Source organism: Rhopalosiphum padi, chromosome 1 (genome assembly GCF_020882245.1).
Source record: "Rhopalosiphum padi isolate XX-2018 chromosome 1, ASM2088224v1, whole genome shotgun sequence".
In the NCBI taxonomy this organism is placed as follows: Eukaryota; Metazoa; Arthropoda; class Insecta; order Hemiptera; family Aphididae; genus Rhopalosiphum; species Rhopalosiphum padi.
This window is the reverse complement of record NC_083597.1, coordinates 70,781,277-70,796,012: the sequence shown is the minus strand read 5'-3', so window position 1 is coordinate 70,796,012 and position 14,736 is coordinate 70,781,277. Positions and strand designations below refer to the sequence as shown.

General features: G+C 29.5%; 1 protein-coding gene and 1 long non-coding RNA gene across 5 annotated transcripts in view; one reads left to right on the top strand and one right to left on the bottom strand.

Annotated features, from left to right (window-relative positions):
- LOC132931748 (pendrin-like) overlaps positions 1–14,736 on the bottom strand; it is a 79,096-nt gene that overhangs the window by 20,571 nt on the left and 43,789 nt on the right. For all 4 annotated transcript variants that reach the window (XM_060997725.1, XM_060997727.1, XM_060997724.1 and 1 more), the window contains one exon: positions 6,951–7,066. The gene's annotated coding sequence lies outside the window, so the exon portion shown is untranslated. The remainder of the gene's footprint in view (positions 1–6,950; positions 7,067–14,736) is intronic.
- LOC132931749 (uncharacterized) overlaps positions 1–14,736 on the top strand; it is a 32,081-nt gene that overhangs the window by 6,323 nt on the left and 11,022 nt on the right. The window lies entirely within an intron of this gene.

Here is a 14,736-nt window from a genome sequence, read left to right as displayed (position 1 = left end):
AATTTTATATTTAGCTATCATTTATATATTTATTATGTTTGTTACATTTTGCGAATCAATTAAATTTTAAACAGATATTTATGCAACTTAAAGAAAGAAAACGGATCTTAATATTAATAATTCATGTGTCACAAAATGTATAGTACAATTACTTAATAATTACTTAATTTCGTATCTTGAGTATACTTCACTTTTAAGTAGTAATACGTGATACCTATCTCAATGTAAATTTAATGTTAAGGTATTTCATCATATTTTAAATGAAACCGTGATTATTCCATCCAAGTGTCTGGATTGAATAAATACATAGTACAATTTGTATATACGACTGAAGTATTCTAAGATATAAGACAAGTATAATATTTAAGTTGAATATATTCGATATTAATTTATATCTACAAACTACTAGATTAAAATAACATTAAAATGGTAACAATTACTAAAAGTGCGGATATGATTCAAAAGCTTAGTTGGACACGCGTTTTGCACAAATCCATCACCAAAGCACATGAACATGACAACAACTTATTTTAAATTTAGAAGCAATGGAATAGATAATAATGAATAATAAATACAATAATCTAAGATAATTATTTTTGTACAGTGTTGTAGTGTTTATACTCGTCTCCATGCTCGTGTATGATAAGTGATAACTGATAAGTGATAACGTTCTGGAACCATTTACTTCTCTAGCATAACATTTTTTTTTTAACTATACCATAAACTTTCAAATGATGTTCAAAATGTTGGTTATATATTTTACAGCTAAGTAATACGAAATAAATTGCCAAACTATTTTTCCAATATTATCGATTGTGGAGATAGATTTGAGAAAAAAATTAATCATGTAGATGTATACATATCGAATAACGTTATTTTTTCAATACATTGATATTTTCGTTGTCTTATTAAATATTTTTTAATATCTATAATATATAATTTAATCATTCGTTCACTGGCCACCAAGATCATTACAAAAATGAAAAATGTATTTATACTTTCACAGTTCATAAATAGAAGGCAATAATAATTTATAACTATAATTGTATTGCGTTTTTGATTCAAGTGAACACGCATAATAGATAAAAATATTAATAATTATTCAGCAAGAATTTACCTACTTGACATAATCCGATTATCAAACTCGTATACACATCATGCATCCAAAGCGAGATATTAATGTGCGATTTAGTGTCGCTTTTAAAACTCAACGATATTCATTTGGCACGGCGTATGTATGTTTAATTAGCAGTCGATACAAGTACTATATTAATGAGCATAACTCACTGCTGTGACACAATCATATTACCCACAATACGGATATTTTGATGTTAATTAGTAATTAGTCAAAGTATTGGACATACGAACGAATTACATTCCATTTGGCATATTTTTGGCAATTGAGCAAAGCAAATCGCATAGTATGTAAAATGTTTAATTTACAAAGTTCGCGCTATTGTGTATACAGACTATAGGCCATGACGATTGGAGAAAAGCATTTTTTTTTTTACAACAATAAAATCAAATATTGAAAATCTATACAGTTTAAAAGCTTGTATTATATGAGTCTAAAACTGAATAGTTGTTGTAAATTAGAGCTATTTAGGTAGGTACTTAGTATTGACATAAATTGCATTTAAGAACGTGGATGATTATTGAATTCTATTGGACACGGCGAATATAAATTGTTATAAAAATGAAGAAAAAAAACTGTAGGTACATGAATCGGTCCCAAAAGTATCAACATGGGTATTGATGTAAAATAAACAACGATAGTTTAATCCTATCAGAAGATGTAATTAAATTCATATTACTTATGCATATTAAAATAATAAATTGAATATATTATCGAACGTGCTTATATAATATAATATGATGATTTACTTCCCTTGTCCTATTAATCTATTTTTATTTAATTATACATTTATCCATATTCTAATTTTCAAATTTTTTAGTGTATTTAAAGAACGTATTTTTAAATACTTACATTTTGTATGCCGTTAAGGAATGTCCTGTAACGATACAAAAATATATATTTCAAATGATAACCATTTTTTCCTGTATATATATACCTATAACGAAATTCAAACCAGTAGTAATTGATTAATTTTCATGTACTAAAAATAATAGGGTTTAAGATATTATGAGAACTTTTTATGTTGGTTTTATGATAATGGTAATTAATATTAGCATTTTATAATAATTTATAAAAATTAAGTATTACATACTATATTTTTATTCGATAAAAGATCATGATTAATGATCTTATGAGTTATTATTCTTATTCCTATATACAAAATACCTTTATTAATATTTAATACTTGAAAACTACTTGTTTAAAAATTTCGATTTAAATATATCAAAATTATCAAAAAAGAAAGAAGATTGTATCATAATAACAGGCGATAAATAAAACATTTCCAATAAACACTTATTTCGAATAGGTGTATTATTAAAGGATAAAAAGGCGATTGAGAAGTGAGAACACGGTTGGTGAATCACCCTGTATATAATATATTATCTTATACTGTTTTGCATTGTATCTATATGTAATATGCGACCGTGTGCTGTTACATTGTGCTATCGACGAGATTTGCATATTGAGCACATTCGTCGGAGGAGCTTGTAAAAAGCGACGAAAACGCATAATAATATCAAATTATGACACAGTGCAATCGTCGTGCGCGCCTTGTCGAACACGAGAAACGACCGCACTCGGTCATTGCCCACCCGTGCACCACACCTTTTGAAATATCTTTTGACGGGCGCGGTGACTTCGCGGCGGTGGGAATTATTCTAGTACACGTGTATACAGTCCCGTTCGGGTAAACTTTTCGCCCGACATATTTCTACTAAACCCCGTCAGTGGTCTGTGTTTATATTCTCTCGGCCTCACCCCTCGTCTCGTGTCACAAAACTCGCATCACAAACTCGATTTGCATAATTTCGCCTTGGTCCCGGCCATCGATATAATATAAAGGTTTTGTGCGTGGCTTACTCGCCACGTCGTCGTACTGCTGGCCGTCGTCGTGATGATTAGGTTTTAATGGAGTTATTATATTGCGTTTACACTGGCTCGTGACTTTTGCAACTTCCGCCGCCACAGCAACGGATGTCGCCGGCGCGGTAAATTCGAAAGGTCGCCGGTCGCTCTGTGTATGTGTATGCTGATTCATCCGAAACCGATCCTTCCCACTTCTCACCCATTCACTACACTAATAGCAATCAACCACGTGCATTGTACAAGTTCAGAATTCCAGTCGTTCTATTAAAGATAGATCAGTTGCTTAGCAGGAGTTTCTCTTCTGTGCTCAGTGCTAAGTCCCATTTAAAAACCGTATGATTGAAAATCTTCAAATGTATTAGTACGTTTTATTATAAATTTATTTCAAAATTAATAACTTATGTACGTGAAAAGTAAGAAAAATGACTTCCTAAAATCCTAACGGAAATTGAAAATAAAATATATTTAAATATGTCGAGACTGTTAACCGGTACAACTATCGGAATGACGCGAAAATAATGAGATAAATTGTAAAAAAGTATACATTACATCATACATGATATTTTTAATCAAGAATTTCGGTAAACGATTGCATGTCTTAAGAATACATAAATACATAATATTATACTAGTATAAAAATCATAAGAATTCCCGTGTGGTTAGAAACATTGATACGTTACATAATTTAATTTTAGAACAACGGCTTAAACAATTTGTGAATTAAAAAGGTCTTTAGAACTCATCCCGGAAACTCGTTTTGTCGTATTTAAAGACCTCCGGGCGCGCGTTAAACCCGATGTTTTTAGGGTTACGTCAGTTCTACTGTACAATTCGTTGTATAAATCATGATGAACAGTGGCCAAATGCTAATGACATTGTAATTGCGCGTCCGTATTACATATATACACACACTATCGTGCTTGTATGTGCGTTTATACATACAATATAATATATTATATGTGTGTGTGTGTATACATCTGTCTTTTTTTCCCCATAAACGCTACCAACAATAATTTACTATAAACACAACCGTAATAACAATAATAATAATCATAATAATGACTTTACGAGTACGCGGCGTTTCTAAGGGTTTTGGACATTTCATAACATGTGGCTCTTCTGTAGCACCATTAGCGTGGATCAAGGGCCTATGATGGGACCGAAAATGTCATTATCATTAGAGTTCACGGTCGTTAGTATTTCCCATTAGATCTCCGAACTCGCGGGTCGGAACGTTTCGAGTTTTTGACCGCTCACACCCTCAAACTGGTGTGTTAAAGGTGTTCCGTGCCGCCACCAAAGTCGACGTTATTTCCTGTATAATATAAATTGATTAAAAAGACTCGCTGATGAGTGCCATCGAAATTATCTCACGAAACTATAGGTAAGTAGACCAGACTATCACAAAAATATATTTATATGTTAAATCGATTATGTAATTGAATGTGCGTATATAGCAACCCTAAAGTTAATCCAACCATAATATCATATATAGTGCTTTTTCAAAAAATATTTACGGCGAGAAAACAAATTACTATTATGATTGTCAAATTAAAATCGTATTACGTGAATTATACGGCGAATGTTATAATATTTTGAATCCAGAGAAAAAATATATCATATGTTAAATACATGTTCGTCAAATTTGTATGAGTAGTTTAGACTAGCCACGTGAAAAATATACACTGAACAGTGAAATTACTGAATGACTTTTACGTTTTAAATTTATGTGAGAAATATTATATGCCTATATAACAAATAACAATACTAATATATATTATATTGCATTTCATCTATTCAAGTAGCTTTGTATTATATACTTTATTATACTATAGTATTTTCTTTGAGTCACTATAAAATATGACTACTGAATGATAATAATTAAAATTATAATCTGAAAACAAAAAAATATCGGAGATAATGTTACAATAAAAATATTGTAACACAATGTATTATGTATATTATACATACGTGAACGATGTATCATATATCATGATTTTTAAAAGATTACGGACTATGCATCAAGAAAATAATTGCATTATTAAAACTAAATTATTTTCTACATGAAACATTTTCATGGAAATTTAAAACATCTTAAACAAGTAGCGCTGAGTATACAATATAATTTATGTGTATAAACTGTAAAAAATCATTTCAAAATCAATTGTAATGAATTTACTGTTAACACTGTTAAAAGCATAATTAAAATCCATAAAAAAAAAAAAAAGATTAGATTAAAACAATTTGAAAATTTCCTGACTTTGATATTTGTGGTTAAAATTTGAACTTCATGTACTTACTGCTGAGTTATACAAAAAATAATGAGCATAATATGATGTATTTTCAACATTTTTAAACTACTGTAAGAACTTTTATGAGAAACCTAGTATTATTATAGTGTGGAATATTGAAACAAAAAATCTTTTCTAAAATGTATTATTTAACTACCGTATAACAATACGACGTGATTCTTATCAAACAACATTCATTATTTTAAGATCTATCAACGTTTTTGAAAATATTGTTTTTACATAATTTCAAGTTGGAAAAACAAATTTAAAAAAAAAAAAAAAACGGTTCTTAATATTTTTTTTATCGTTGTGTTTTTACATAAGAATCAAAATTCGAACTAGTAGTTAAAGAGGTATGAGTTATAAGAATTATAAGTTTTAGTGTGCGAAACGGAGTGATTCGGGGATACCACGCAGTATTTTGTTCTACTATTCCTCAGACCAAATTTTAAATACTTATAACATATAAACTACTAATTCAAATTTCAATTTTTATGTACCAAAATGTCCAAAATACTCCCAAAAATAATCTGCTTAGGAATATGAAATTAAACATTTATTTTTTCATTCAAAAAAGTAAAACAAAATTTATTATGATAAAAAATAATAAAATTTTTAAAAAACTTAAATAGATTTTGAAATAATGAGTGATGCCCTGCTAATTTGGTCTACTATTCCTAACACTAAAAAATAACCATTGATAATATTCTCTCAGCTTTCAAATACTAAAGACTATGTTTTATTTTTTTATTATGCATAGGTAACTGTATATTTATTTAACTCTTTAATAACTAATCGATGTTGAATTTTTTATATAAAATCTTACGCATAAGTTATTCAATGTAAAATGGTAAATGTTGTGTATGTGTTTGATCTTTTATTTTATCTATTTATTTCAAGAATAACACAAAAAAGGTGAACATTTAGTTTATAAGAAGAAACGATCATCATTCAGATAAACAATATATCACAATGACAACAATTAATAATGATAAACGAACTAATACAACAATTAAAAAATAAAGTATCAATTAAACATTTTCGATCTGTACTTGGTTTGATGGAGATCAACATTTTTAACATAATTATAAAAAATTAATAATTTATAGTGATGACTTAAGCTTATAATAGTACAACTATTTATCGGTGTATAGAAAAAGGTAGTAGAAAGAAGGGTATACAGTATTATCATGTATTATCAGTTTTATACTAACAGACATCCCTAATATTATGTAGTGTTATAATTTTCATATACTCTATAGAACTGTGGGAAGTACTATAAAGTACAAACGGATTAAATTCATAAAAATAAGTAATTAATAATGAAATACAAATAGAAAATTGTATGCTAAAGCTAATCGAAATGTCTAGTAAAATAATATAAATTATATTACTAAACACTATAGTCTATAAATAAAAAACTACATTTTTTTAAATATTAAGTACCTATACACAGATAGAGACAATGATAAATATAAGTTTTTATTTATTAATTTAATTATAATGTGATCTGAATTGATATTTAAAAAATACGAATTATTGTTTTTAAAATAAGATTTGAAAAATACATATTTCTATTATTTTAAAGATAATAATTAGGTTTAAATATTCGTTTCATTACTTAAGTAAATAAATGATTAATTTTTAATACTCACGGGCAAAATATATGATGTGCGTCCTTTATATCTCAGGTTTTCGTAGTTGAATAAATTTGTGTAACGTTTTGACTAATGTATAGGTTTGGTTTGAAAATAAGACTGACGCCGATAGCCTAAATCAAAAGTAATGAAAGAGTAAGTACAATGTGGACTAATTATCACTTTAAAACAACTACCAGTCATTATTACAAATAAACTGTCATTAAAATTGTATAATTACCAAAAAAATAATAATAATAATAATTATAATAATAAAATATACTAGAGTTATTAATTAGAACATTATACGTTTATACAATTACGTGTATATGTATATACTTGTAACAATTGATGCATACTTTCAGTTTTAATTTATTCAAAAATCTGTTATAGGTTAATGTTAAATGATTAAATAATTACTGTAATACACTATTTTAAACATAAAATTACCATTAATGTAAATATAAGTTTCAACAAACATTTCTATTTTCTAAAATCTGCATTGCGTAATAATATCTATAAAAAACGGTAGTGAACCTTTGATGTTAAAAAGCGTTGTTATTGTTTTTTAACGCCAAATGAATTTGTGTTTTTTTTTACGTATCGAATGTATTTGGATAGAATGTTTCTGGAACAATAAAACGATTTTTTTATGGTCAATATATATCATATATATTATGTATGATCACGATTTTAATAGGTATATATTTATTTTTTGGACCAAAAAAAAACAAACAAACAATAAGCATTAATTGAAATGGAACAAAAAGAAAAGATTAATTAATATTGCCGTACTAAAATCATTTATATAATAAACGTGTTCGTGTGCGTGTGTATGTCGTATTGTTTTTTCACGGTCTGGCTCGGCGTTTTTTGATCCACGCAAAACTCGTTGAAACTATAAACGCATACTTAAAACTTTGGTGGTTTTTTTCTTTCCTTTTCGTCTGTCCCATCCGATTCAAGTATAATTGATGCAGTATAAAATTAACGACCGACGGAACAATGGAATTCTTGATTATCATATGTTCGTGTATAATAATAATAATGCATATCTGTCTTTCTCTCTCGTGCACGCGTCATCGTAGACACAAAAAATAAAAATTACATAGTGCGTCCGACAAAATGCTACTGGCGAAATTTTTCCCAACTGTTATATAATCGTATTTTTTCCGTTTTTTTTTAATTTAAACCGTCAATAATAATAATAATAATAATAATTATAACAATAAATTGTATTCAGGATCGTCCCTTTAAAACGCGATGCCGGCCACCGGGTAATTAAACAAAGCCGTCGAACAATAATAATATGCAGAGCGTATACATATTATTATTATTATATAAACATATGTACGCATGCTTATAGAACGGTTTTTCGGCGGGTACAATGGGTAGAGAGGTATACGGCGTTTGATGTTTTTTTTATTTTTACTATTTTTATTTTTTTATTTTATCAACAGCGCGGTATCGCGCGTTCAAACAACGTCAAGGGGTAGCGTTTTCTTTTCATCTTGCGGTCGAGAGATATGCGTCCTACACGGTGGAAGTTTTGTTTTCATGTTTTCGTCTTTGATTATAATTCGCTTTTGTACGTACAACGAACGTCAGTCGATCGAGTGGGTAGAATATAACGAAATGCGGTTCAGACCTACCCTATTAAGCTTTATATCTATACCTTTAAACCTATAATCTATATATGTATAGTGTCGAATTCGCAATGTATTTCAAGGCGTCTGGTTGAATCGAAATTACTCATTTATGTTCGTTGCACGAAATTATTTGAATATTAACGAACCCGTTGGTATTCTTTCTAATCAAATATTGAAATATGTTATAATATTTTATCGTCTGCAGATGTGAATACTGAATACCCATTGTTCGACTTGTATAATAATTTTATATGCTATTTAAAGTAGGTACCTTTGAACAAATAAAATATAATTCATTCGATAATATGCATTACTCTCCCCATTTAAGCTTGTTACTTAAGTTAAAAGAGAAAAATTTTGCTTTTCTAATCTAACTTTGCGTTTTACATAATCTATGTCATAATACTATAATATAATATTGTACAATTTAATAATATTATGTTATTACGTGAATGGGGGATGACGTCTGCATTCGAAACATTTACAATTGCTTTTAAGGTTACGCATTTGCGTTTTGTCTGCATAATACGAATCATTTTATTCACCGTTCGACGGTTATTTTAATCACGATACCATTCGTATTCGAATCGACCGTAAAAAAAAATAAACATGCACACGGCACGAACAATAACGTCAAGTGTGGTAGCAAATACGCACCTTTATCATAAATGTACCTAGGCCGTCCGCCTTTTCGATGTTACGAATTACGACTGTTGTTTTAATAAAACAATTAATTGTAATTATACGGTTCTCGGGCCTCTCGTAACAATAAAACTACATACAGTCGTCAGTCGTAAACGTCGAGCCAAAAACCCGCGAGTGGATTTTACGTATATTTCTAAAGAGAAGTTCCCGGCATTATTAAACTAACATTGTATTGTTATGATCATATCAGCATAAGTACCGAAGTATTACATATTCTAGGCACATACTGTATATATTTACTATTACAATTATTGTTATTATTTTTTTCATCAACCGGATTTATGATAGATTGATATATGAGGTAGGCGCTTAAATTGTTATTCCACATAACAGGTCATAACAATACTGTTGAAAATGCAATGGCGGCCTCGTTAAACGAGCATAATATTAAAACTATTTTAATTTCCATACCGTACAAATAAAATAGAACATTCGACTGAACACACTTTGATATTTCTCTTAATCGTTATAATTTGTACGTAGATATCGATCAATAAAATAATCTCGCACAAAAAAAAATGTTTACATTTCACTGAACAATAATGCACGTGCGCACATCAATATACCTAATATCATAACGTCACATACACACTTATTTGTAACTATATAGTCATTTAGTCATATATAGCCTCTTTATACGCATTACATATTATTTTGTTTTCATTTAACGTGCCGATATACATATATACGCAGGTACAGTATATACGCTTATAATGTCCATTAAGGAAACACGGTTCCGCTCCCACGTTTAGTCATGTTCGCATGCAGCGACATCATGACTTTTACTTCTCGAACCATATTTAAATATTATATATTTAATAAGCGAACGCGCGTAACTTGTGTACACAGAGTCTCATTGTGTCCCGGAGACGTTTTGTTGTCTTTAGTTTTTCGGTTCGTGATTGTTGTCATAGTACACTACTACGTTATAATTTACGGTTTGGAAGTATTATGTTTTTTTTTTCGTGCCTGAAGAAGTACAGGTTTGGTACCTACTCCGTGGTAACGACTATCGTCATACCGACGCGCCGTACCGTAAGTATACATTAAAATCGGAGACTTTAATAGTCACAGCTCGGTCTGAGTGACACATTAAAAGCCAATTAGATAATCCTACATCGAGATAATAGGAGAGTCGACAAACCAACCTAAATAACACGCTACCGAATAAAATGCGATAAGGAAATTTATATTAATGGTCGATTGAACGTTTTTCTCTCTTCGCATCACATTAATTATTATATTGTACGAAAGAAATATATTTGCTGCGAATGAAACGATATAAAGTAATTAACAAATCGTGCAAAGTCGATGAACTTATTGTGAATTAAAAAAAAAAAACATAAAACGGCCTTATAATATTATACTATACGCGTTGTAAAATCATAATAATATGGCAACTTTTGAGGTCGTCAAAAGTTTCGAATTCGTTCACCGACTTTCTTTTGTCATTACCTCGCGTTTAATATGGATTTATTCTAATTTTCTGTCAGTTTAATTAATTTGGCACTCATCCAGTAGGTTAGCAGAAACGTACAATTGACCACAAACATGCACACGATTTTGCGCATGTACAATTTACCATTTCCACAACAATTCGTCTCTCTGAGTGTATGTAAATGAATGCAAATGGTCACACATTTCTATTTTATGCGTTTGTCTCATTCCTCCTTCGTCGAAATTTAGTTCAGTTTCTTTTTATTTATTCCGTTTGTTTAAATAATTTATTAAGGGGATTTTGTAATTTATCACAAGACTGTTAGGTCGATTCCCACATAATGATCTGTATACGTAAATCCGAGTGTACTCAATTGCTCAGGTTTTCGTTTTAAAATGTAATATGCAATTTAAAGTGGAAAAAAATACGATAAAAATATTGTTAAAGATACCTCAGATTGTATTATATTATAATATATTATTAGCGTATATTTTATATGTCTCAAACATATTTTCAACTAACTTATTTCTCAAATACTATTGTCATGGGAATATACAAGCACTTATTTATGTACTATACTATGTTCAGTCCCTAAACGGTTTAATTATTAATTTGTTGACGAACATTTTCGAACACCATGATCATATTTATTTCTATAACGAATAGTAAGTTGTTTTAAATATTAAAATTCTTATTCAAAACGCATATTGAGTTCGTATACAGTATTTTATAAATCGTTGACTGATGCAGTGACGAATTCATAGGGGCCAGAAGAGTTTTAATCTTATAACCTATAAGTATGTTCTCAGATCTATTTTGTTTTAAAAATACAAAGTAAATAGTTAATATCTGCCTAATAAGAATTTTAACACGATACGTAGATCTATTCAATAGTATGTAATAATATTATAGTACGTATAATGTTTATTGTAATAACTAATAACTAATAATATGTGTAATAGTTAGGTTCCTGTATTAGATAAATCAACCTGTGTTTATATTAAATTTAAAAATCCACATGGCCCCCGGGGTTACCCATGTATATAATAGCGACATTGGTTAACGGAATATATTTATTATTATTTTTTTTTTACCGAGGAATTAATTTTGCGATTATTAGTTTTAGAATTCCGGTTTGTAATCCAATATTGTATTTTAATCATCACATTCCTTGTGGGTGATGCGATCGAAAATTTAAACAATGTCTAGCGTTATCTTTGTTTCGGAGGAAACATATTATTTCCATGACAACGACTTTTTAATTCAATAAATTGCTTAGATTTTATATCGAAATAAATGTTTAAAATATATCTAAACGTGTTTGCTATAACTATATGTGCAACCGTTATTTTATTATTATTATTATAAATAATATTTAATGTTTGTTTTTATTCTTATCCGACTTCATTATTTCTCCCTAGCCCATCTACAGAGTTATCCAACATCTATTTAAGTCCGACGGTAGCCGATTTCGACGCATTTATCAATGAATTCACGTTATACTGTTGAACGTTATCAGCGATTTTCCGTAAATTGATCGATTGATCAAATTGCATCGAATGCTCTCAAATTTATTGACATCGTGTAAATTTCGCGCGTTTACCATTCGAAAGCAATAATTGACTGACCGTAGTCTCCGCTATCGATCGCGAGACGCGAACAACCGGCGCCACACTAATCTATTTGGTTTGTTTTTTTCTCGCTCAGTTTTATTTATATTATTATTATTATTTATTTATTTTTATGAAACGCACGCAATTTATGAATTGGCGTGCATTTAAACGTCGCCGTCTTATTATTAATCTACGTCGTCTGTCCGCAATTCCACTGTACGTTATGACTTATAACCGAACAAAATATGTGCGCATATACACGATAAATTACGTTGTTTACAAAAGCCGATAACTGTATCAATAAACGTATATATTATAATATTCACGTTCTCCCATTTGAACCATATATTTCACAGATGCATTGTACACTATATTATAATGAATGCATCGCGATCCACTTTGAACAAACGGTTATGTCTTGTGCGTATACGAGTATTATACGACATACGTATAATATATCGAAAAAAAACATAATCCCTCACAGTATATAATATAAGGGATGATTCACCGAGCATGCTTACCACCCCTTTTTTCAATCGTGCAGTTTTTCTAATCATCTGATTTTCGTAATATTTAAATATACTTATAGACATCAGAGATTAAATTATTGCAGAGAATTTCCGTGTACTATTTATTACAAAGTGTCTGATGGAGATACGAAATTTTGTTTCCAAATGAGAACCCCCCCCCCCCCTTTTTTCTGAAAATAATTTATCAGATTTTGGATACATTCACTATTAAACGAAAAATTGAATGAGCATGATTAAATCCTTCTGCAGTATGTAAAGTACCTATACACACGCATAAATCTATAACCCGCGTAGTCATAAATACAATACCTATATTAAGCCGTTTAGTGCAAAACGAGAGTGCATATATTTTTCTTATATATATATGTTCACTTGATCTTTTTTTTTATTCTTTTCTCCGTTTGAAAGACTCGCTACATTTCCTGGGGATCTGATTTTTATCGCACGAGCTTTTTACGAAAAACTCTCGAACACGATCACCCTGACGGACAAATCCCATTGATTTATCGTACAACATGATATAGACAAGCGTTAAAAAAAATTATTATTACGATGACAATAATGGCCGTATAATAAGGGCATCGGCGTGCAGACACCGTCTCGTGCGTCACTCGTGTTCGTCTCCCTTAACTCGAATGGACAATTTCATTTGTAATAATTCGGGTGTGTTTGTGTGTGTGCGGGAAGGGGTGGGGAAAGGACGGTGGCGACAGTGGCGACGAGTGGTGCAGACGGATATCCCGTGACATGATGGATTAGACGGCGTCATAAAACGGGGTGGCTGCCGTTAGTCGTGGAAAAACAACAACGCGGGTAATTAACTGTTGATTTACGCCGTTGGCACATTCGGAGATTGAGTGAGAACTGCGCGCGGAGAGGGAATTGAAACTTGCTGGGTAATTTATCACGTCCGCGCGTTCGAAAAATTAAAAAAATAATTATTATATATATTAAACTTTGATTAAAAAAAAAAGAAAGAAGAATAGAGATACGAGAAAAAAAATTAAATGTGATCGCGTTTTCTTTTATTCTTCGTTCATTAGTAATAATATTATGTTAACTGTTATTATAGTCACGTGTCGAGATCTACCAATATATTTTTTAGTATATAGTGTTTAAACAAAAAACTAACTAATATAAAGAAAATTATGTATAAAACGTATACAAAGTTGTAAGCTATGTTCCAAAGTCAAAATTTTTTTCTTCTTTTTTCAAGTTATCTTTACTATTGAAGTGAGAATTTTTTTTAAAATTATATGATAAATATTTATACGATGTCTTTCATTAACAATAATTATTTACATTACACGGTTGACCGTTGTGTATAAGAATATATATCATTAATATATAGATAGATTAAGACTCATCGTAAGGCAATTCATTGTAATAGAAACTAATCATCACGAATTAAATTTGAAACAATAATTGACAATGAAAAATATTGTTGTTAGGACCTATATTTGTATAATATTCCTGTTATTAATATTATTATATAAGCGTAAGACGTAACACCCATCCTCATCACGAAGAAGCAAAATCGATATTTTTCACACCATACATTTTTTTTTAATAATATTTTTATTTAAATCCTTAAATTATATTTATACAACATTTAAATATTATACTGTTACTTGTAAACACACGTGTAATGATAATTGAGATATACCATAAACATCATAATATTTATTGTTATTGCATATATACCTTTTTTTTCTTTTTTTTTTAATTTAGAGTTAAGTTATTACTACACTTCAGTACCTACCATTAATTTCAGTATTTATTTAAATATTATTTAAAACAACCAGCAACAACAACTATTTTTGTCCAAATAGAAAACAGATATTATAACCTAACTAACATTAATATTCG